We start from the raw sequence: 26,772 nt of genomic DNA, 5'->3' as shown, positions 1-26,772 counted from the left end.
TGAAGGTTCAGACCAATGGCCCATGAAATACTTACTCACCGGGTGGTCTTGAGTCACAAGAAGTTATGCAATTCACCAAATTATGACCTTGCTTCACTTTCAACATTTACAGCTGTTTACAGTTTCATACAGTCTTAGAGTCAATGCCAATATTTATTTAAAATATTTATATGCAAATGGTACCATTAATCACACCAATGTTCAGCCTGCTAGCTACATTAATAAAATAGCTGAAACTATAGTAAGTTTCATATGGCTTATTTAATGAACTAGTCAATAACAAGTTTGCCAAATTACATTGACAGCCAATCATCAATTAACTAAAGACAACTGATAAGCTCTAAGAGTTTACGGGGGGAAAGAAATTTTTTAACTACAATATCAAGAACTCTCAAGCAGTTAACATGGGCATTTTAGGAAGGCAGCCAAATGGGTGGCGGTTTGCCAAGGGTCTCTGCAGCGTTGAATCTAATCCAGAAACATTCCCTCTCATATATATTGTACTTTAGCAAACCCAGGTCTATAATGTTCAAAATGGCCTTCAAATCTCAGATCCTAGCTTTTGAACTACAGTTTTCTAGTTGTGGGCTGCAGGGATGGGGTGGGGGAGTTTTTGTCATCCTTCTATCATTACTACTATGCTTCCCACCCCAAAATTATTTTAGGAGATAAACTGGGTGCCTTCTCTGGGAGGGGGGGGAGAAGAAATTCTGTAGTGCCATTCCCTAATAAATCCTGACAAGCTCACAACTTGTATAGCCTTATTTTCTTCCACTAACAGCAAATTACACTCAGTGTTCATTCATCTATCTGTATGAAGCAAGAGGTGTCCGTCCAGCAAAGTTAAGTATATGTGAAGTAAGAGGTGCTCATGCTGCAAGAGTTATAAATAGATTTTAGATCAGCAATCATCACTGCCAGATTAGAAGGACACTTTGACAGTCCTGCTACATTATTTTGCAGTGTCCTTAAAAGTAGCTGTATTTAAGTCTCTTTTTAGACTGATGAAGGAAGGGCAAGCTCTGCACCTTTGGAATGCTTACTACAGGCAAGAGAGCTTGAACTCACCCCCAGGTTCATCTGCCAAGCGCAAGCATTTCCTGGTTAAAAAGAAAAGCTTCAACATTTCGTCATGCATGACATTGGGTGCAGCACAGCCTGAGAACAGAATGCTCTACTGCAACTTTTTATTTAAACAAAATTATAATTCATTGTCAGTTCATCCACTGAATGTGTAAACAAATCAGATGTCAAAGCAAATTGACGAAGTCAGTAATTCTTGGATGACTAGTTATAGTATGATGTGAAAGATGCCTGCTCTAGATGCGGGGAAACCATGGGCAGCTAGCGTGCAGCCTTTCAGCTGTTGCTGGACTGCAACTCTCCCCAGCCAAAGCCAGCCAAGGATCATGGGATGTGTGTGCGGTTCAACAACATCTGGCAGGCACACATCTCCTATTTTTGGTGTAAACTATACTTTGCCAGATGGACACACGCAGATGCTTATGTTTTTACCAAGAGCTTTCAAGCATGATTTAAACACCTGCCATGTCACAGAGACTTTCCCTGGGCCTCTGCAAAGCCAGGCACTTACAGACAGACAGAGAGATGACTGTGGCAGGTGGGGTGAATGGCCAAAGTACTTGCCAGCAACATAAAATGACAACTAGGGATAAAGCCAGGCAGCAAGACAAAGCAAAAGTAGGCAGCTGGTTAGGCCTGGGAGACCGAGAGAAGGCCGATAGAGCAGAGTGGCTTCTAAACTCTAGAATTCCTTGAAAACTTGCTAGGAGCTTGTCACATCACCAGATTTGCTCTCATGAAAGGCAGTTTGCCTGCTACCACCAATCCTGCCCTTGGAAAAAGCTGCCACAGGAGAACGGCCAAGTGCACAAAATACACTGTTCCGTCCAAAGTACACATTAAAAATGGAAATGCATGAATGCCTCTCAGTCCCTTTGGACGTCTTTCTAACAGCAGCCACGAAGCATTCAAAATGAAATGGAAATGTCTCCCAGGGCTATTCGTCCCCTTAAGTAAAAAACATAACATGTTCTAAATTTTAAAAATTTATTGATACCGTTTCTATATGGTATTTGGGGCAAAGCCTTTCCAGGCAACTGATGCTGCTGTCAGAGCAAACGGCAGCCTGGGGGCAGCGGGCAGGGTGTTACCACACACACTGCACAAGGAAAAAAAACAACAACAGTAGACCTCTCCTGACCTTGGACCACACATCTGAACAGCACCCCACCACCAAAGATGGCTGCGGTTGCAGTTAAGCATCCCAACATTTATTTTAGCCCTGCGTTCACAGTGAGGCCCAAGTGGCCTAAACCAAGCTTATCCATCAATTCCCTGCATAGCCTGTCGCACGCCGGAGACACGTCCAAAATACGGTGACAGACAAGACTGCTCCAGTAGGCAGGAAGTTTTAAAACTACCTCTTGCAAAAGCCAGCACAGCAGCTAAACGGTTTCCCTTAGCAACAAGGCATATAGACAGCTGCAGGCCCTACAGTTTACAAAGCACATAGCAGACAGCAGAAAACCTAGCTCCTTCATTTAAAAAAGCGAGAGACTGCCCATAAGAACGTAACAGAAGCCACGCAGGATCAAACCAAGGAGTTCGATACTCCATTCTATTCATACTGGAACTGGCCAGTTACCTATGGGAAACCTACAAGCAATATGTAAACGCAACGGCACCCACCCATTTGTGCATGCCAGCAACTGCTGTACAGAGAGACATACTATACCTCGTACTGAAGAAAGTATACATTCAGCATGACTGTAGCCATTCATAGCCTCTGTGAATTGGTCTGAGCCCATTTAAAGCTATCCAAGACAGTGACAGGTCTACTAATTGGCTGGTATATGATGCCCACCGACATGCCAGTGGTTCCATGACTAACTTACCAGATCCTTCCACTGAGCCCTGCAGCACTAGATGTCCGAATTATACTTAGCATGAGCCACAACAGCTGCATGCCCGATTCCATACAATACAGGAACTCAAGATTCCCTTCCTGTATTTACATAGTCTGGCAAGGAATGGATAACCAGTAAGGGTTCGCCAGTCATTTACAACAGGCAAATATAGTAAATATAGAGATTAAGATTGTGGGAGATATACAGCTTCTCTCTCTCTTAATGTGCTTTTAGGTTCCTGAAAAGTGTCTCCGGAGGTGGTGTGTCTTTCCTGTAACAAATACCTTTAAATGCTCAAAAACCAAAACTAAAAATGGACTTGCAGACCCTTCCATTTCATTTTTGTGTGTGTCTGATTTTGTTTGACTTTTTTGCCTTTGCCAGGGCTGATGCTGGCCACCATGCGTGCTAGGAGAGAAAAGGCGGGCCCAGCCAGTGGCCCTGCTGAAGTTGCTCAGCCCACTTCAAAAAGATCAGCTATTCTAAGGAGCAACATACAGCACTATGTGAAGAGCAGGCCCTTGGAATGCAAAAGATGTCCTTTACTCTTGGCTATTCCAGCAAAGCTAAAAATAGCCTTGGCTGCTCTGTTGTGAAATTCAATGTTCCTGGTTGGAGAGGATGGGGCAAGTGCTGAACCCTTAGATAGTGTAGGCAGCACCACTACATTTTAGAAATAGCAGCCAAGCTTTTTAAAAATAGACGACGCAAAAGAAAAGAATCACAGACTATGCCAGCACTTCTGAAGTGTGCTGTGTGCAAAATCACTTCCAGCCAAAGTCACCCTGTTCCTGCTGTAATCATCCTTCTATACTCATGTTCCATTTCCCCAGGGAAACAAGAGTGTAAGAGGGAGTAATGTGGCTTGTAACAGATTATTGCATACTGTAATTAGTTATAACACAAGTAGCAGTATCGAAATGTTCTTACCACAGAAACCTAACCTTTTTGCATGTAGGAAAACACATTTTCTTAGCTGAACAGTGGGGCTGAGGAATATTCTCAACAGCAAATGTTCTTGAACCTTCAGAAAACATAGACCAAAAAAATCTGGAAGGCTGGGTCATAAAACATATCTTTGTAAGTGTTGCTTCTCTAAATTACAACTTCCACAACCCAGTCAGCCCAGCTGGGGATTCTGGAAGTTACAGTTTTTCTAAGCTGTGCACAAGAGCGAGTGATAAACACCAGGTGGACAAAACATCCCACAAGAACTTTTCTGTGTGGCAAAGGATATGTCCCTTGTATGGCTACACAAGTCACACCTTCCACCATGGCATTGTGATAGCAGTTGCAGCAGTATGTGAGGAAGGACAGAATGCATTACACAACTATTGTCCGAAATTTAAAGAACTTATTTTTCATTGCATTTTAACACAACAAAAGCATAACATCTATTGACCCTGGGCCAACCAGATAAGCGTTATCCCCACCCACACTCACTCTGTGGTCTAAACTGCAGAAGCCTGTGCTGCAGGGTCAGAAGACCAGCAGTCGTAAGATCGAATCCACGCAACAGAGGTAGCTCCCGTCGCTTTGTCCCAGCTCCTCACCAACCTAGCAGTTTGAAAGCATGCAAATGCAAGTAGATAAATAGGGACCACCTCGGTGGGAAGGTAAAACGGCGTTCCCTAGTCACGCTGGCCACGTGACAATGGAAACTGTCTTCGAACAAGCGCTGGCTCTATGGCTTGAAAAAAAACACGGATGAGCACCGCCCCCTAGAGTTGGACATGACTCACTGAAAATGTGTGTCAAGGGGAACTCACTGGAAAGTTTATGTACGTATTCACATGAGTACCTTTGCAACATGTAATCCTGTTACACTTAAGGTCAGATAGAAACAGGCAACATAAACAAGTAAAAAACATGAGGCGGGAGGGAGTTCTACAATGCTTTGATTACTACATCTAGCAGAATCAACAGCACTTACTCCTGTTCCAGAGGCCACTGGCCATCTGTTGTTGTAACCACACCCTTGAAAATGTCAAATAGTCTTCCTCTTACCTGGAACTGCAACTCATTCAACAGAAAACTATATTGCATGCACACTGAATACTATTGACTGAACATACTGGAATATAACAAATCTCACTGACCTGAGGAAAGGAACTGCAGATACTATATTACTGATAGGCAGTAAGGAAGGATAGAGGCTGTAGAAGGCTGGCAGCAACTGTACACAAGTCATACACATCACTGAACCATGTTAGATTTGTCACCTATCTTCAAGACACAACAACTATATTGTGCAACCACTGCTTGTGCCCAACATCAGCACACAATGCTTTTCTGGTAAGGTTTAACAGCTCCACTGGTGTTGCCACTTCTTTTAATCTTCCCACTGAACACCAAAACCCTGCAAAGCTGGACAAAGTGGTCCAATGATAGAAATTTAAGCATCAAGTCTACAAAACAATCACATTTTTCACTGCACAGAGCACAGCAACAAGTGAGATTCCCCAAATATATCTTAGCCTAACCCAGAACTCCTACACTTAATGTACTGCGGAGTTATTTTGCATCAATATTTGAACAACAGAAACAGCAATTCTGGGTTTTCCAGTGCACTTTTTTTTGTCTGTCTGAGTCAGTTAAAATTTTCCATCCCTTGTTAATTCTGCAGAGCAACATATTAGGAACAATTTGCTGCTGCAAGAACATTATCTTGAAAGACAGCATTTCCCATGCCCCTAAAAGTTACAGTTTCATTCTCAAAGGTTTTACAAACAACACACACACACACACACACACACACACACACAAAAAGCCCAAAGCTGTATCTCTTGCATTTTTGCATTACAGACCAATGTGAAAACATATCTTATATTCCGTCTTTTTAGTTGTGTTTTTGATTTAACACTCTGTTGAGAGTTTTATTTACATCTCCATGTGTCAGAGTCAACACTGGCCTGCTAGTTCAGTGTCACAAGGACAGATTATTGTGGTCCCGAGTCACCAAACTCCTATCAGGCACTATGGAAGAGCTCTAACGGTGCTTCCTATTGATTAGATTTTGGAACAATTAGTTGTGTCTAGGAGTACCATATTTTTCTGTGTATAAGACTATACTTTTGTCTAAAATCTTTAGACTAAAAATTGAGGGTCGTCTTATACACAGAAGTAAGCTGAGAAGAGAACAAAAAGAAGTGGAGAGGAAAGCAGGGATCAAAGCAATCCTGCAGCACTTTGATCCCTTTCCCCCTACACTTGCTAAGCCCCACTTATATTTCTTAATTTTGGATTAGAAAAGTGGGGTGGCGTCTCTTATACATGGGAGCATCTTATGCATGGGAAAATATGGTATGTACGTCCTTGAACCAAGGCTTCCAAACTCACCCACCAGAGCTCTTATTCAGAGTTTGGTAACAGTTTATTAAAAATAAACTATTTTTCCATTTGTTTGTTACATTTATACCCTGCTTTTCTACTAGAAAGTAGCATTCAAGCAATCTTCGAAATAAAAAAGAGTAAAACTACATTTAATTGTAAAATCATTAAATCAACACCAACCCTATAGTAAAAACCATTAAAATCAACTTGAAACATTAAAACCATTAAATCAACAAAGAATAATATTAAAAACAACCCAGCAGGGTAGGTAGTTGTCTAATTCATTTCAACAAGAATTTTTTAAATGACTATTTTGTCAGTAAGTTCCATTGATTTTGGGAATAGTGAGAAACATTTTACATTGTTTAACTGCATCAGTTTTGCAGGGAAATTACAAAGGTGGCTTTTCCCGCATTTCAATCATTCCATTGTTTAAAAATTTAGTTATTAAACAATTAACAATTTTATCACCAGACAATTAGATAAATTTATCTTATTAATTTAACGGAAACAATCATTGTCTTTCAACAGTCTAGTCTGAACATGTCCGCACCATTTCTAAGCCATGTTTGGCTCCACCAAAAAAAAAAAAAAAAAAGCAGGCATAATAAGGTAATATTGTAAGCTCTTGGGCCAATGGGAGACTTCTAGGGCTTCAATAACAGCCTGAATACCATCATATGGCCTCATAAAAGACCTCAACATCTCTAAAATCCCAACACCTAAATCAGTCGGAGCTACCTGCCACTGGGAAGAATCACCAAATAAGACCTATCTAGCCTCAAACCTCAATAAAATCTGCCTCATAACCACCCCATCTCAATTTCTCCACCGCCAACTACACATCATTCTTGGTCCACACTGTGCATGTCTAGCCCAGTGGTTGGCTGTCAATCCTGTGGATGCAAATATTTTTGGCCTAGAACTCCCAGAAGCTCTCATAGGTATGGCCTTCTGGGAGTTGTAGTACAAAACCATCTCCAGACCTGGGTTTGGGACATCTGCCATTTCAAATAACAGTGCCCCACAGCAACCCAGGAACTTCTAGGTCAGGGAGGCCTGGCGACACTAAAGAGCAATCCTGTGTCACTATCAAGACTAGTGGATGTATAAATATCCTTCAGTTTGGCAAGTACACGGCTGAAGAAAAGCAATTCATTCTTACCTCTGAGCTTTTTGACTTCTAGCTGCCTGCCAGCCAGCCTCTGGCCTGCCTCAGACCCACCAGCCTACCACTGGCTCCGTACAACTTTAGGATCTGTCCCCATTCACTTCAGTCACAATGGATTGTTCACATGGCAATTTACCTGACCCATTTTGGATCTGCTCTTAATTCGGGAAGGGGGAAGAGAAAGAAAAAAGACTTCACCCTGGATTTTCATCAAAGTGCACATCCTGAGCGAATCTTCCCTTGACCCTCCTTAAAGGTCATGTTATATGCTTTAGGCTTGCATTTGTGATAGCTACTTTTAAACCATTTCCCCCTTTTCTAATGGCAAGTCAAAAGCATTCTGTCCACTGCCAGAGGTCTTTCTTCCTTTCTCTCCCCCCCCCCCAGCATGAGAGCCATACCAACAGGAGGCTGATATCAGAGCTGACACACTGGCTCCAATAATCGCTGACCTGTATATATCAAATGCTAATCAGTGACCCAGTTCCACTTCACAGGCCTGGATTACAGCTCCAGTTGATCTATTCAGCTTTTCTCATTTATGTCTAGGCGTGGGAGCTATCAATGGAAGGGACTATTACAGTAAGAGATTATGCAATTTCAGACTCATAGAATTGGCTGGAAGTGATGAAATTTCAGGAATCAAACCAGCTTTTGGAAGCTGATATGCACAAGGCAAAGAGAGATTACATACACAAAGGAAATAGACCCAATTTCACCCATATACAGAAAACAGGACCACATGTAATAATAAAGACATTGGCAAGATCTATTCTCTTTTCACCCTGAATAAAAGGAAGCTAATGTTATAAAAGAGTAACTCATTTTGACACCCATAATGAACATCCCGTTTGATATACCCTTTCATGTTTTCTTCCTCAAATTTGTTTCAACTCAGGGGCCTTTCCTTTGTTCCTAGCTAGGCTATTGTGCAGATATACATTGAATGGACTTTTGAGGTCCATTTCATCCCGACATCTCTACTGCTGATACATATATTTGCATGTGCATGGGAGAGAATGACGAATCACAGGCATATGACTCCAACCTGACCTGCAATCTTGCTTCCAACAGGGTGTCAAGTTTGACAAGATAGATCAATATTAACTGGCAAAACCCAGAAGAATGAAATATTCACAGTTTTTCTAACAATAAAGCCTTTGTGTGTGTTTGTGTGCATGTGTGTTTTCAAGGTACCTATCTATACTGGATATGGGAGATCCAAATTCAATATTTGGCTTATCACATAGCTACCAGAAAAGGTTTGGCATGTCAAATTTTATTAAGCCGCATGCATTTTACTAGGATATAAAAGCTCAGAATCAGAAGCCACCTTCTACATACACACATACACGTCCATAAGAAAGGGCATTGTGGCGGGCTGAGCACCAAGAACTATATAGTGCATCAATATAGTTCATATCAGCTTTAAATGCAAACATCTATGCATGTTTTAAGAAAAATATGCATTCTCTCCATCCATGGAAGTATAAAGACCATCTAGTTGCAATTTACTGAGCTGCTAGCAGGCAGGCACATGCATACAAACACAACACCATCCAGTCAAGCTTACTTTATATCACAGGATAATGAATAATCATATACTGTATTTTTTTTTAAAAAAAATTAAAGTAGAATTAAAATATATATATATAAACCTGAAACAACTCTGAGCAGTCTCTTACAAAAGAGGCTAATCAACCACCCAAAGAAAAATCTCAAATGTACTTGTGTTGCTGAGCATGCATTGTTTTTTCAGAGGTTTGCCTGGCAAAGCTCTCTCAGATAATGGCTTTGATTTATTGTGTCCCATCTTGAATGCAGGCAATTTTATTCCGAGAATTATTTATCATTCTCAACACTCCATTCTCCCCAGGATGACACCCTCTGACATAGGATTACATTTAACAGTCGGTGAGTGAAAAACCTTTTAAAATACCTCTTTTCTATGTGCATTTTCTACAGACACACAAATTTATGTCTGAATGCTGCTTGATTTATTAGGTTAGGCAAAATGGAAAAGTTTATAGGTCTAATGCACAGGGATAAATTTACCATATTAATTTGAATAATTTTAATATCACAAGCAAGTTCTGGTGCTTCCTGGTTCAAACTGTATGTTACGTGTTGTGGTGAGTCTCTTTTTGAAGAGACTTTTGTGCTCCAGGTCTATTATGTTCCACAAAGTAAACCTACTTTCCCTTTCATATGTTCTCCCATATATGTTCCATTGATGAATGTGTTCCACTTTTCATTCATAGGCATCTATTTTTGTTATAGGAAAGAACTAATTCAAAGTTTAGTTTCATTTAACCAAAAGCAGAAACAAGAGTATTTATGGTACTCCAGATGCTGATCTGGACAACATTCCTGACCAGTGGCTATGCTGGTTGGAGCTGATGGTATTTGGGATACATCAACATCTGGAGAGCTACAGGTCCCCCAGCCCTGAGTTGAGGGATCCCTTCTATCACCCCAATTATCTTATTTCTCTGATTCCAAACAGCATTTTAAAAATCAGTGAAATATACATTGACAACCAGATCAAAGACTGCAACATGATAAGGTTCCTGCCATCTTGAATTCAAATACAAATGGATAATACGGTATAGCAGGGAATAATTTATGTATATAGGTAGGTGACTTCAAGAGGACAGTTTTCATATCACCTGGTGTTCACTACAGTCTGGAACATATTACTGTAGTCCAAAATTCTCCAAATGGTAGTTGCCCTTCAAGTCTCCTATTGCTTGCCAAAGTGCCATCTGTTTTTGAAGCACTGGGAGATAGGAGCAGATGTGACTCTGTATAGCTGTAACCCAAAACTCTGGGGCAGTTTTTATAACTACCTGAAACTAACATTAAATCGAGAGTGAAGCTCCCTTACAACTATGTAGAGCTAAAGAAAATACATTCCTACAAATGGATAGTGAAATATGGCTGTTTTCAACCCTCTTCCCACTCTTACACATTTGTTTTATAACTTGGAAACGTTACTTCTTTGGATTACATCCTCCCAGAATACACCAGTTCACATGAACAACCTAGGACATTGTGCATGGGTTGGATGACATATTAGCCAGCACTGAACCGGGTGGCTAAATAGACTGGGGTGCTGTAAATGAGAGCAATAAATGTGGGATCTGGCAAACAGTATTATATCCTCATTTGAACTTTACAACCAACTGGGAAAAAATGTTGTAATAATGGTCATGTTAACTACAGGCAGGTTGGATTTGATTTAAACCAAATTGATTTAAATCACTTCTCAAAAAAGGATATTTTTTTTTTGACAATTTAAATTTAAAAAATAGATTTTTAAAAAATGTAAATCATTATTTAAATTGTGATTTAAATCAAGCTGATTTTATCCACCCTGATTATTCATTATTTTCATATACGTCCAATGCATCTCCCCTTTTATGAGGCTGCTCAAGGGTTAAGATCATCAAGAGAGGCCTTTCTCTCAGTCCCACCGTCTTCACAGGTGCATTTGGTGGGGACACAGGAAAGGGCCTTCTTTGTTGCTACTCCCAGACACTGGAACTCCCTCCCACAGGAGGCCAGGCTGGCATCATCTTTGCTGTCCTTCCACAAGCAGGCAAAGTCTTTCCTCTGCAGGCAGGTTTTTGTGCCTGAAGGGGTTTTTAATGGATGGTTTACTGCTCTGAATGTGTTTTGGTTTTGCTTATTTTCTTTTTAGTATCGTATTTGTCTGATCCTTTTTTTGTATTTCTATTCTCATCGTTGTTAGCTTTATTGATGGAAGCTGCCTTGTGTTCTTTTTAACAAGAAAGATGGGGTGGAATATTTTAGATAAATTTGACCGGTTTTTAAAATGCATGCTGCCCCCGAAGGAAAAATAATCAGCATTTCACTGTTTCTGCTCATACAGTTCTCTGAATCTCTTCTCCTTTCTTTGTTATCTATCTATCTCACCCCCACCCTGTTTTGCATGAGGAACTGTGATATAATCCTGACCTACATAGTGTAAGATAGCTTTTTGCCTACTAAACAGATATCTACTATCCCTTTTGCTCTTTTCTCCTATTTTCTGAAATGACTTTGAAAATAGAGTGTGTGATTTAAATGAACTGTACTACTGTCAGCTGTATAAAGTCTCCTTTTATTTTCAGATGTACCGCTGTGCTATGGAAGTTTTATGACACTAGTAGCAAATCTGTGTTTTGTGTTCCTACTGAGAGAGAGAAAATGAGAATGCATTTCTGTCATACAGATTCATACATTAGTGCTGAAGTGAAGTAAGCTTGTGCTAGCGAACAAAAAGAAAGAAAAGGTGTTAGAGGAGACCGAAGTAAAAAAAAATGGAAACTCAGTTTTATTACTGAAATGTTAATTCTCAGTACAAAACAGCTATCATCTTCAGTGGACCAACAAAAATATGTTAATGCAGGATGGATTGCAGATTCTCCAAACATTCTTTAGGAGAGAGCTAGAAGCCAGATATGTTTAATCAATAAGATTCAAAGTCTCCTTTTAGATTCATCGGCTTTTCTGTTAGCAGCTTGCTAGTCTAGTCTTTCATTTTGGTATATGTGGCCTTTCTACCTTCAAGGGTTCAAGACTACTAACAGTGTTTTTATATTTCAAAAATAAATAGAGGGGAGAATAATTCTCTTTGATATGCTTTTACCAGCAATCTTATATTATTAGTCAAATTACTGGATTATCTCTCTAAGGCCAAGATACCTGAGCTAGGGTGCAAAAATTACTAATAAACATTGACCTTTCCAAACTGAACAATACTATGGTAAGAAATGCTGAATCCCTCTCTCACACACACAACAGAGAGGTAAGTGTGAAAACACACAAAAACTGCAGAACAACTCAGCAGAAACAGTGCCTTTCTATGGTTAACATGAGCAACAACTGACTTTCCACATGTTTTACGATCAGTACACAATTAATTAGTTCTTGTATACTTTTTATTTATTTACAATATTTTTAGCCGCACCATTGCCAGTTAAAAACATTTTAAAAGACAATATAAAATAGCATATATTACATACATACATACATACATACATACATACATACATACATACATACATACATACATACATACATACATACATACATACATACATACATACATACATACATACATACATACATATTTAAACCATATAATGTGTTTTATGAATTGGCTGTACACTTTTAAACTGCAATTTGTATATTTTAGCCATAAATATATTTTATGAGTGGGTCACCTGACTGTAATAAATAAATTCATTCATTCAGACTTTCCACTTAGGGTAAATAACTGAAGCCTTCACACAGAAGTGGAGAAAACTATCTGAAACGAGGACTAGCATTTCAGTAGGGGGGAGGGAGGTTTAGGGACTGCATACGTCCATTCCTGTACAGTATTTTAGAGGGCCATATGCACTCTTGAAACCGCTCCCATTTTCTTACATAAACTGGGTGCATCTGTTTTAACTGAAAAGGCCTCATGTAGAGGCCAAAACTGACTTAATTTCTTAATCTGGGTGATAGCATACGGGGGATGTCATTCTGAGCATATTATACTACTGTTGTGTTCTCTTCACTGGCTACTAGTTAATTTCCTGGCCCCATTCAAAGTACAGCTTTAACACCCTTTGTGACCTTTTAGTTACAGTATCTACAAAACATCCTGTTTAAGCCACGAAACAGATGCACTTGGAGGATCATGTGCACTTAGTTGATATCCAGAACCAAGCTTTTCCAGTACTAACCACCACCTATGAAATATCCTCCTCATATACTGTAGATCTCTTGGGCATCCACTTCATTTCCTATTCAGTGTCAAGGATCATTTTATTTTTTCTGGCCTTCCAAAACTCTTCCATTTTTGCTGCTATGCTTGTGGTTTTTTAAGAGTATGATATCTATTCTATTTTTAGTGGTCCATCGGTCCAGATAGGCGGGGTATAAATCAAATTAATAATAATAATAATAATAATAATAATAATAATAATAATAATAATAATAATAATAATAATAATAATAATAATAATAATAATAATAATAATAATAATAATAATAATAATAATAATAATAATAATTTTTAGAACTTCCCTATGAAATTTGTTTTAGTTCCTTTTGCTCTCCAATGAATGCCATTTTAATTATTTTACACTTTGACTTCAACGGACTTCCCACACGCTTTACTTATGTTTCCCCTTCCATACTGTCTCAAGAGCTTTAAGCTATAGGTCAACCAATACATCTTAGAACTAAACAAAGATACTCCGTGATCATTAGAATGGGGTTGAAGAGAATACACACCACTGCCACAAATCTCTGTTTGGTCATTAGCAGGCAACTAAGTATATAAAGCTAGATTATGTTAAGCACTGACTAGACATCATTGTCGTCAATACTCTGCCTAGTGAACTGAAACTAATCCAGGTGAATATTCCAAATCCTGTCCTGTGGCCGCACATCACACAACAAGTGACTGTGTACAGTACACAGTACAAGTGTACTGGCAACAGTAAGAAAGATGTCTTCCTAGGAACTGGTCCACCATTACTAATCAAGAAGCCTCTGAAAATTTCCAGTGAAGCACAGAATTCGCCAGAACACAAGATGGCACCCAATGAATTAAGTCATAACCCTAAGAGCCTTTACAAGAAATGCTCCAGCTGCCAAGGATTCCTAGCAAGTGCTTCCAGGATTGCTGTTTTGCAGCCTTCCCATCATTCACAATCTTGATGTACATGAGCAAGTGAATTCTGCCTTCTCAGATAGCATATCTGAGGCACAGGTTCAAACAGTTTTTATAATGAATGGTTAAAAAGAGAGACACAGAGTGGGAAAGTAGTATTCATTAGCGCTCTGATTACTCAAAATATGAAACCTTACATAGAGCAAAAAGAATATTTTGCAATCTGCCTTTTGTTTAAAATATCATTAAAAAGACAAAACACCCTTTGCTAACTAAAAGCTAGTCTGGATGAAAGACTAGTGGAAAGTCAATAAAACATGAAGCAAGATCTAATTCATTTTTATAGCATGACCTACATTCCGAGAGGTTTTCCCCCTCTCTTTTTTAGATAAGCATCTGGTGCTCCAAGGACCCAATTCCACAATGGCTGTCTGATAAAAGCACCTTCCCCACCCTTCTGACATTAAACTTCTAATTCTATGAACACACTGACATAGTGGCACAAGACACTATCTGCGGCTCTCATAATATGCATGACAAATTAAGTAGCAAATTATGAAATAAATATGAGCAGCCCAAACTAATGAAGTAGATGTGTCTGCCCAGGTTTTGCTCTTGTGGAACATCTTTGAGCACCAGTCTTTATTTAGCCCAATATATAACCTTCAAATAACCTGCTTCAAATAACCTTGGGATTTTTTGGATGCTGACCAAGCTTCCCTCAGCAAGAGGACAAGATTCCTGGAGAGACTTCGCTTGGTCACTGGTCTGAATGCTCACTCCGATGAACCTCCAAACTGATCTAGTCACACTCATTTTATATCTTTATTGCCAACCACAGTAAAGAAGGCTCCCAAAACAACCCTACTCCATATTGCAGCCGCTCCTATATTTATTGAATGCTTTTCCACCCACAAAGATTCCCAAAATAATGTACAACAAAATAGATAAAAACATTATTTGAAAACAGATTTAAAACAATTTTAATCGCACTTCACACATCCCATTTCTAACAACACACCATTTTTGAAGAACATACCAAAAATAATTCCAAGAGTTAATTTCAAAACTAGTTTTACATACTGTGCCAAAGTCTATATGGAACAATATCAGCTTGTCTGGCCGTCTGAAATTCCATAGAGGTGGAGCCAGACCGAATTCCTGAGAATTCACAATCAAGATGTTGTTACAGAGAAAGCCCTCTCTTGTTTACTCATCATTCTAGCCTCTTAACATGGTAAGACTTTTAACAGAGCCTCTGCTGTATACCTCTCATTGTAGAGAGATTATATAGGCCCTATGCACTACCAGATATATATATTCATCAATACATTTTTTTCCATTCTGTACTCAATAATGGCACAAGATGAATGGCCAATGGGCCACTTCTACTGAGAGCATATAACATGGTAGATGAGAATTTACTAATACATCTTTGGTAGATTTCCAACAGAACTGCAACAAGTTTTGACTTCCAGTTGCTTATGAAGGTACATAAACACAAACACAGGAAAATAAACTACTAAAATTAAGCAACCCAGGCAGAGGAGCTAGAAGATCCTTCTGGTGAAAAAGAACTAGGAAGTCAATTTTGGCATTCATGACCTCACAATACCTGTCTGGAATGGAGGTAGGTACCAGATGCAGAGTTTCTACATCAGGACTGAAGCATGTATTAATCTGATATCAGAACAGAGTGTTCTTTGGAAGCAACTGAGTTTGATTTTTTCTGACTTCACAAGATTGATGCTTGGGTTTTGTGGGTTAAAAACTGATCTTCAGTTGCACTTACTCAAACAACAATGTCTGCCCAAATCATGTCTTTGGACCATGACTTCATCTCTAAACAATGGCTAAAACCCTGTTGTGCAGCTGTGTGCACACTGGAGATTATGTCATCACCCATGACAAATCACCACTGATTACAGGAGATTTCAGGGCGCACATAAATCATACACAATGTGATGAAGTCATATGCACCCTGAAATCTCCAAAGGAAGCCTTTAATCAGTGGCAATTTGCTGCTACTGTTGATATCATCACCGTAGTGCACCTGGACCTGCAACAACAGGATTTCAGAACATGTGTTATCTGTAATATATCCTTTGGCCATCCAATGCAGACTTGTCCTTATATATGCATGCAAAAAAGCACATACTCTCTTTTTAAAAAAAAAAAATCCATGTATCTAAGATGTAAGATCTGGAAAGTTAATTCATTTGGGAGTTGTTTGCTGGGGATATACTTCTGACTGCTTGATCAAAAAGTAGGAGGGTTACTAGGGAACTGACCTAAGTAGTTGCCATTTTAATTCTGCAAAATCTCTCCAAATTGCACAGGTCCAGGATGTTGCAGAAAAAACAAATTGCCCACTCCAGTCCCCACAACATGCCTGTACTGCATAGCAACTGTGCAACGTTTCACAGCTTGGAAACATTAATACAGTATTGAAGTTGACTTGAGGAATTCTGGGAACCGCAATCTAAAAAACTAATTTTTCCAAGCTCTGATAGGGTTATCTCAGCAAATTATATACATGAGAAAATGCATATCATTTTGTGACCAGAAACTCTGAAATCCACAACATTCATCTGTGTAGTCCTGGGCTGTTTACCTTTTTCCTTGCCCTTTGGAGAAACACTAGAGCTTTAATTCTGTAACTATTTACCTGGCATAAGCCCCAATGAACTCAATGGGACTTATTTTTGGGAAGACATTACTACATGATTGCACAGAGCAACACACGTTGAATTCAATCACATGCATAACTCCTCTGTTTCAGAAAAACTTGGACAACTGACAATAGCTTGGAAGCAGAAAATTTATATGCAGTGGGGAAAAGCTGGATTTTAAATAACTCATTAGATATAGTTCTTAGTCACACTGCATGGGTCCTAGATGAGCAGGTCTGGCTGAACCTTAAGCAAATGTAATTGGAGAAACTAATTTCCAATTTTTATTTCAGCAGCCTATCTTTCCCACACACTTACTCCCTTCACTGACATGCAGCCTCGGGCCAGCTGTTTCCCCATTCAGGGTTGCTCAATAACCTAATGTGGTGTAACACATTCATCTGCCAGGATGGGAGATGCAGGAAGCAAAGTAGGTTTGCATAGAAACCACTATGAAATGTTTATGCGACAGCCGGATTCAGCAGTTCCCAAAGAAGGGATAAGCAACCTGTTTGGGCGAGAGGCCCACGTTAGAAGCTGATCTGTACACAGGACTTGGCAGCAATAGCTACTACTCTGCCTCAGCTAGCCTTCCTTGGCGGGACACTGCCCAATGCATTGGACTACAAGTGCCGTCATTCTCAGCCATGCTAGCCAAGGATGATGGGAGTCACAGTCCAACATTTTGCAGAAAACTGCGGAAGTGCAAAGAATGCAGAAGAATTTACATAATCCTGGCTAGTAGAAAGGAGACTTTTGAAATATATATCAGACTTGCCTGTCAGAAAGAAAGAAAAATGAATATTTGCATACCGTTGAATTCTGAACCAAATCTCACCCCATAAAGGATCGCTGCCACAACCCAGAAGCCCCACTAAAAGGCTGGATTGCCAATTCAAATAATGTTCTTCTCTGATCAGGAAAATATTCTGCATGCAACAACTGTTAAAAATTACAGTGATTTCAAAACTCCAATCAATGTCCATTCGCTTCAGCACATCAATCCTACGACAACCTAGGTTTGTGAGAAACATAAAAAGAGAGATGTACTGTCTGCCAATTATTTAAGAGAAGAATTGGTACAAGGCAAAAGTAAATTAAAAATGAGCAATATTAATAGTACAAGAAATCCTGCATGCCCCTCCCCATCCGGCTTTTTAAGTTTCCCCTCTTGTATTGTTATACAAAAGGCGTCCTCCTCTTTCTGGCCACATCGGCCAATTACAGGCTCTTGCAAAGGCTGTCTGCTCACCCTTCAGGAAGAGGAGCATTTGATTTAATAATCCACAGCAGGGAAGCATAAGAAAAGTACAGAAAAGCTATATTTTAATGGGCAGATTTTGCCCCCCAAAACATCTAATTTGAGAGCATTAAAAGTGAAAACTGAGCATCTTGGATTTTAACAAGAGATGGGGGCATGTGTATTCATATACGAATACAGATATCCCCGCACAGGTGGCATTAATGAGGGTCCAGCCCCATATGGCCAGACAGTCCACTCACCAATCCGCTGCGGACGTGAATGGCGCGATTCTATGAATGGCTCTGCAGCGCACGATCCGCTTGCCACTCTTCAACCTTGCAGTGAGGCTTGTCCTCCCGCATCCTGATAGGAGTGGTGAGCGAATCGGTGAGCGGATCACGCGCTGTGAAGCCATTCATAGAATCACACCATTCGCATCTGCAGCGGATCAGTGAATGGGGCCGGACCCTTATTAATGCCACCTGTGCAGGGATATTCGTATTCATATACGATTTTAACCTCATGTCCTAAGAGAAGGAAGTGCTCTAGCTACTATTTCAGCCAGAGGACCATGCCCTTTTCCAGGATATTCCACTTGACTCCTCCTTTCACCTCCCCTCCCTTTTTCTATTTTTTTTCTGAGTGAGACCCTTTTCATGTAGTACACAAGTTCACTCCTCCCTTGACTGAGTTTGGAGATCTTATGGTTGTTGTGGGTTTTTCGGGCTCTTTGGCCATGTTCTGAAGGTTGTTGTTCCTGACGTTTCGCCAGTCTCTGTGGCTGGCATCTTCAGAGTGCTGTCCTCTGAAGATGCCGGCCACAGAGACTGGTGAAACGTCAGGAAGAACAACCTTCAGAACATGGCCAAAGAGCCCGAAAAACCCACAACAACCATTAGATCCCGGCCGTGAAAGCCTTCGCGAATACATTGGAGATGTTACTTTGGGGATTACAATTCCCAAAATCTCCCAGCAAGCTTTACTGCTAGGGGATTCTGGGAGCTGTAATCTGAAAAGTAGTTTTTTTCCAAGATCTGTTTCTTCAATCAATCAATCAATCAATCATCAATCAATCGACCCACCAACCGTCCATCTGTCTGTCTGTCTGTCTGAGCAAGAAGAACTGTGGACTGAAACAGACTATAGCAAAGACTTCAACCATGGATCATGAAAAAAATGTTAGTCTGAAAGAACTGCTGATAGCATTGGGATATAATACACAGCCTCTGACTATCATGGCAGATGAGTGGCCAGGCTTTTACAGGAAGAAGCTATTCTTCAAATATCTTGGTCCTATGTCCTAGCAAACAGGAATGACATCATGCGTAACAATAGTAGAAATAATGAACGTATTTTATTCTAGTCTTCTGCTAGCGTTCTTAGAGCTGCATGTAGCATAACCAAGAAATCTCAAATTACAGTATAACTAACAGAAATGCAGATGTAACTACAGTGGTGCCTCGCAAGACGAATGCCTCGTGGGACAAAAAACTCACAAGATGAATGGTTTTGATGATGTGGTTGATGACTCGCAAGACGAATGTTCCTATGGCCATGCTTCACAAGACAAATGTTTTCCATTTTTTGTTCCTGCCTCATGTTTGCTAATTTTTAAATGTTTTTCTATGATGTTTAAAAAGTTAAAGTTTTTTGATTGAAATTTTTGAAATCATCTGCACAATATGTATGGCTTTAAAGACCACTTAATAAACCCTCTGTAAACCAAATTTGACTTTTTTGCCCATAGGAACACATTAATTAGATTTCAATGCATTCCTATGGGGAAATGCATTTCGCAAGACACCACTGTATGTTGAAAGCAGCAGTGATATATCCAGCATGCAGAAACAAAAAACAACAGAAGACTGAAAGATATTAATAGACTGAAAATGGCAGCAATAAAACAACATGATGCACATTACAAATCCATTGAAATACAAGTGTATTTGATTTTTGACAATGCTTCCTAACTGTACTTCAAAGCTAACAGCTATCAGTTGAGACAGAACAATATCAGCAGTTATATGCTCCTAGCAACAGACCTCAGATAATCTTGTGATTCCTCCATTTTACTACAGATGACATTTTTGAATATATTTCAGATGCAGTCCCACAAGGAATGAATTGAAGTAATCCTATCCTGATGAGAGGAAGATATATGTGACAGCAGACAAATGTACTGTTTCCAGAACTGAATAACACAGCTTCGTATTCCAGAACTGAATACAGAGTGGACTGAAGTAATCCCATCTCAATAAGAGGAAGGTACATGTGACAGCATACAGATGTACTTTTTCCAGGACTGAATCCAAAACAGAGAAGCTACGGTAAGGAACTCATGGCCATAACCACTATCTGAATATCATGAAGCAAAACAGACCTAGATGAAGGAGCATTTCCAAAATTCAAACCTGATCCCTGGAGGGGAATGCTGTTTCTTACTGATTCTATCTTAGATGTAAATCTGAGGATCCTCATTGTTCTTTGTGCTTGATATGAACACAATGATATGCTGATGCAGTACACACTACATGGCAGGACTACACACTATTGTAGATGATATACTTGACAGAAGGAGGATCACACTCATTGAGCAAAGTCTGGAAAAACTATAATATATCCATCCTGCTTTTATAGGACATTTAAAATACAGGTGTGACTGGCATGAGCACTCATACCTGAGGCAAATTCTCCCTTCCACTGTAATTTACTGTTATCTGACAAGGAAATTTAAGTCAGTTAGAATGGGTAAATCAGAGCCTAAACAGGGGTTTGTTTGTCTTTTAAACCCTTTAATAATTCCATAGAACTCTTCATCAGAAAAACAAAATGGTGAAAACCAGTCTCATAAACGTTTTCATGTTTTACACTATAGATTTGTATGAACACATTAACCAGCCAGAGGTAATGATCAAGAGCTCTAATAACCCCAGAAACCCCAGATCTCTATTACGGTAATTACTCATCATATTTTAACAAGGTTATAAATTTTAATTCTCAAGAATGTCTTTTTCAAGGTCTGCTGGTTTAGGACTCAAACTGAGTAAAGCAGAAAATAAAGGCTACATTGAAAAAACAGAAGAACACACGAGAAAAGCAGGCTTTAAAGGCTCAGCGGCTTTGGTTTCACATATTTCTCAAAAGGAACTTAGAGAACTTAGTTCTTACTCATGAAAGGCTAACAGCAGCACATAATAGATTTATGAAATCCACTGCCTTGAGGTATGGAGAAGGCCGCCAATTTAGATGGCTTTAAACTTCATCCTGCAGCGTTTAAATTCAGCCTTCATGAATTTGTCTGTCAAAGGGAAAACTTGGAAAAGTTCCTTTTTTGGTCTAAATTTCCCAGAATTTTGCAGGCTTCCTGAGCTACTTCTTCTTCTTCTTTTCTTTTTTTTAAAGGAAAGTATTATCTGGGTTTCATCACATACTTTCACATAATCTGTCATTTGCCACTCAAAATGGGCAGTAGCCTCCTTTCTCATACAGAGCGCAGACATAACCAGAGACACATGACCAAAGACTGGAGCAGTCGGAGGGATCCTCATTTTTCCCTCATCAGCTGGCCCTCCACAGAAAGCCCTTCCTCATGCCTTAAGCAACACTGCATAATCAAACCTCTTTCTCCCTCTCTTTTTTCTCTCAGTATCACCTAAACACATTTCTTATCAGAGAGCACATGGCGTCTTTTCACATTTAGTTTTCCAGGTCACTGGTATTCAGAATGAACAAAAGATCAAGCATGCACCTGATCCTCCTGGCACATTTCATACTTCCAGCCACCAAAAACGGCATTACTCACAGCTGCCTTACTGTTTTTCTATATTCAATTCGACTATTATATCAATCTAACAAAGAAAGACTTTGCCTACAAAAGCTTAGGTTACACTAAGTCTGGAAACAGACAATGGCTGTTAAACAGCTACACACTATTTTGAAAGCAAAGCCTTTTGTTCATCTGCGACCTGAACACATCAGACAACTTTGCACAATCAGCGTCCATCAGGACCGTCTTCATGGCTTGTGCTATGTCCCGATGACGGTCCTAGAAGCTTTTGAAACCAGGGTCTTCTTCCTTGAGAACTCAATCAGATGTAAAATTTAATCTCCCAGTACCTATCAACCTAAATCACCAGTCATGGGCAAACTGTTCTCTTCAGAACACGGCCAAGAAGCCCGAAAAACCCACAACAACCATTAGATCCCGGCCGTGAAAGCCTTCGCAAATACAATAAACTGTTCTCTGCTCAGTTCACAGTGGGGTTCAACAAACCACAATGGGGCTCTGCCTTTCCAGAAGAGACACAGGGAATATCATTCATCTTTAATACCATTTGCTGAATTTGGGCCATATTGTGTTCCGGCACTATAAACAAAAACATGATAGGAAGCAAATGTCAGAGGGTGTAATCAAGCAGAGATTTGGTCCAGAGTTTAGTCTGCTTTGGGGACAGGTTGGTTTGCTCCTTTTTCCAGCAACCATGTGACATACAGCCCATCGCGAGCCAGCGTGATCCTTATTCATGACTTTTGGGGTCACTGTTAGGAGCTACTCTTTTTTTTTTAGTGTGGGTAGGATCCCACCATGCCCCAGGTAGCATGACCACAGGCCACAATGGCTGCACTACTGTGGGACTTGCCATCCAAAAATAACACATGCATATTTCTCTAGGGTTAGTCACATCCCAGTTGGAATGTTCAAGGAACCCATTCAGGTTAAGTGTTAGAAAAACATACTGCCTATGGATTTTGATTTATCTCAGAAGAATCCTGAAACAGAAAGTCACACCATTTTTCTTCAAATATATATAGCCGCTATCTGCAGCAAAAGCTACTTAGAGCACTTTTCTTGAAATTATCCCATTTCACACTCAAAGCTGTGAATGCATACTCTCTTTGTTAAATAAAACCTCCCTCTTATTCGTTTGCCTTAAAATATTTTCTATCTCAACTAGAATTTAAATGCTTATGGATTATCAGCCGTGCAGACTAGGATACTTTTGCACTGGCATTACTGACTTGCATATAGCATTTAATTTTAATGAAATGAGAGTGAATCCAATATTGCTTCTTCTCAAGCCTTATGTATCGTTTCCAATTTTCCAAGATTAATGGCTTCTACATAATATAAGTAATCTCTTTTAGATGCTGCTTTTGCCATTTTGCCATCTTTTCATAAACTGCTGCATCCATTCCTAAGATCATCAATTTGTCTGGGAACTGGGGTTCCAGTTGCTTTTTCCAGATTTAAACTGTCTACCTTTCAAGGTAGTGAGAACACAACTGTATAAATATACTATGATAATGCTTAGGTGTTCTCTACTTGTTGTAAAGCAAAGGCCATCACATCTGTTCTCATGGTTAGTCATTGCAGCCGAAATGGGGGTTTCATAAAAGCCATTGTGACAGTAGAATTTTTGACTGATTCTTAGGAGGATCGGTTTCTAACACCATTAAGTCATGAAACTTAGTGCCTGATGATGGGCCAGTAACTCTACCTCAGGTTCATAAGACCACTAAAAATATAAGATAAGATATGCAGCTCTGTGATTTTAAAATTGTTGTTGTTGTTAAGGTAAGACTCTGGAATAACCTTCCTCCGGAGATTCGTGTGGCCCTTTCACTGAGCATCTTTAAAAACCAACTGAAAACTTGGATGTTTACACAGGCCTTCCCTCCAGTTAATACTGTACTTGATTTCATTTTTCTTTATATATATTTATATTTCACCTTTTTTCTTTTTTTTTCTTTTTCTTTTTCCCCTAGAGTGGTCATTCAACTAGATAGGCGGGGTATAGACAGACAGACAGACAGACAGACAGACAGACAGACAGACGGACGGACGGACGGACGGACGGACGGACGGACGGACGGACGGACGGACGGACGGACGGATGAATAAATGAATGAATGAATGAATAAGCTGCATATTCCACAGCTGACTTTTTTGAAGGCAAGGTGTGATATAAATGTAACTAACAAACAAATAAACAAAAGAAACAAAAACATAAAGGCAGCTAGCAAACCAAATACCTATTTAAAATGGTATTTCTTTCAAGCGTTTTATAAAATTTATTCACAATCAGGGTTGTATACAATTAAAGGAACCATATAACATGTAAAAACACACAACATGGGAAACATGTTTTTAACAGGACAGCAGTAAATAAGAGATAAAAAGAACCAACGTGTGCTTTTAGAACTTCAGAGTATGTGAAACAGAAATATTCCACACAATGTGAAAACGAATCCAAGCTTCTGGGAATAACGTCCCACAAACACAGCATAACCACTTAAGGTCCTCAATTACTTATCTTTTTAGACTAATAAAGGCAGGAACTACACGTTCCGCATAACCCACAGTTTCACAGGTCCTGCTTTGATGTGGACCTCCACATTAAAGCAGGACATTGAGTAGATATAGGTCGCCCTAGCTGCAACTTATCATGCTGCAGTACATCACAACTAGACCAGGTCTATTTGATTAATGGAGCTTATGGAAGTTGACATGCCAAATCCTCAATGATTCAAAAGGCCTACTCTAGTGTGACTTACTACACTAAGCAACAGGATTTTAGCCACTGTGACCAAACACTGAATTATTTTAGCTAAAGAATCTCCCTAAATCCTGATCTACAAATTATCATGAACAAAAGATTGTCCTTCCCAGAATGTTACAATTAGATTACTGTGAAATGTATTCTGGTTGCAACAGCTTCCCACACATGTTGATTTCCATTAATTAAAGATCCACAGGAGATCTTATCACTAACCCACAAGACTATTTGCTCCGCATCTATTATGGAACATGCAGAGACAGTAATTTGAGTGCCCATATTCTGTGAAATTAATACAATGCTTTATTTTTCTGTGCAGAAATTGACACTTCTCCTTTCTCCCATCCACCGATTTTTCTTTTACTGAATTCTTAGGCCATTTATCTGTTCCTTTACAATATGTAAAGTAATCTGTAGAGTTCACCGTCATCTGTGGCATTTCAATGCTCGTTTTTGTTAGTTAAGGTCCGGAAGAGGCAGCAGCAGAACTTCCAACCAATATGGTGTCCACTCTGATTGATGGGCCAGCAGTCACAGCGCAGGAGGGTGGAACCAGGGGCAACAAAGAACGCCAGGGACAAAGTGGGATATTCTCAGGTACACACAGCCAGGTAAGCAGACAAGCAAACATCCACAAACAGACAAAACATTCTCATGGTGAGGCGGACAGGAGTGAGGTATCTTTGGTTAGCCTGTGCCCGCTGATTCTTGCTGGGAGGGGGAAGCCGTCCAGAGTTTGTCTCAGTACAAAGCCAGCTTAGAACATAGCTGCCACACTAGATCAAAACGACAGTCCCACCTACCTCTACTAACAAATACACTAGTCATACAACTTCAAAATCTACAAAAGATCTGCCTAATTTTAAAAGCCATGTTAAAGGCAGGTCCTATAGTCATAGCATGGAATGCCTTCTTTCTGTCCAACATAGAGGTCTTAACATTTCAAATATTTCTTTAATAAAGCGGGAAATTAGCATGTGGGACTTAGAGTAGAGAGGGAGATAATAAGATGGCTGATCTCAAAGCAAAGGGAGAAAGCCAAGCAAAATGCAAAACAAAAGACCTTTAACAATACTCTAATAGTGATAAATTAGATCTGACAGTGTGGAAGAGCACAGAAGAACACATTTTCAGTGCCAAAGCACCAGGAGAGAAAGGGAAATGCAAATTCATTTAGTGGATGGGTAAGATCAAAGTTGGCAAATGGTTGAAGCTCATGCAGATGGCCAGGGCTACGCAGATGCCAGACCACAGGAAATGGTAACCAGGATTTGCTTGGACACCATGTTCCAAAAAGTTATTTCCATTTAGAATCTGCAAGAGGGGAAAAGAGATTATGTTTTGTTAATTGGCAAGATTTTCAGGTCAACTTTTAGCCCAATGTTTGTATTCAAATATTCATTTTGCACTGTGCCTCACACTGACAGCATGCTAGATTTTGTTTCAATGGGAAAACTGACAGTTCTGTGTTGTTGTTATTTCTGCAGCATCATTAATGATATGGTACATGGCCAAAGAAGCAAACCAAAGGAAATGGATGGGGTTACAATCTATGGCAATGCTTCTCAAACATTTTAAACACGTCATTCTTTTAATAAACATAAATATCTCACCTCTCCCTTCAAATCAGTACTAGTGGTCACATATGTCAGAAATTGAACTAAAACAGAGTGAACTTAATTGTCCTAAGATTTTTTTTAAAAAGTCCCTTGCAAGTGATCCAAGGAGAAGATAATCCTGAAAAAGGTTCGGTCTGCTTCGCCATTACTATTGTCGTTTAGTCACCAGAAAACAAATTGAACCTGGCCATGAGAAAAGTGGTTGAAAATGCTAGATAAAGCACATTATGACCATACCCTTAAGACTTTATTTTTGTTCAGGGCAGACTAAAGCAAAAAGCAAAGAGTGCCATAGAAAAGATGGATACAGTACGGGGGAGGACTTTGAAGGCAACTCTCAGAGGTGTCATGAGACAGATAAAGGTAGACATGCCTGAGACTAATACAAAGGCAAAGGCAAGGCAGATCTGGAGGAGAGGAGCAAGAGAGAGAGAGAGAGAAAGATTGGTGCAGCACTAACTTTTAAAAGCAGGAAGAACAGGCAAATCTTATGATCCTCTCTCCACACTAAACTTTGATTTGTTCAATTCATACACTATTTGGAGTTTGATGTAGAATTGTCATATATATAAGA

The 26,772-nt window shown here is 39.6% G+C and overlaps 1 protein-coding gene across 11 annotated transcripts in view; it reads right to left on the bottom strand.

The window, feature by feature from the left end:
* The window catches only part of TNIK (TRAF2 and NCK interacting kinase), a 327,386-nt gene that overhangs the window by 216,583 nt on the left and 84,031 nt on the right, over positions 1-26,772 (bottom strand). The gene's annotated exons all lie outside the window — the stretch shown is intronic.

Source organism: Pogona vitticeps, chromosome 3 (genome assembly GCF_051106095.1).
Source record: "Pogona vitticeps strain Pit_001003342236 chromosome 3, PviZW2.1, whole genome shotgun sequence".
NCBI lineage: Eukaryota > Metazoa > Chordata > Lepidosauria > Squamata > Agamidae > Pogona > Pogona vitticeps.
This window is presented reverse-complemented; position numbering and strand designations above follow the sequence as displayed.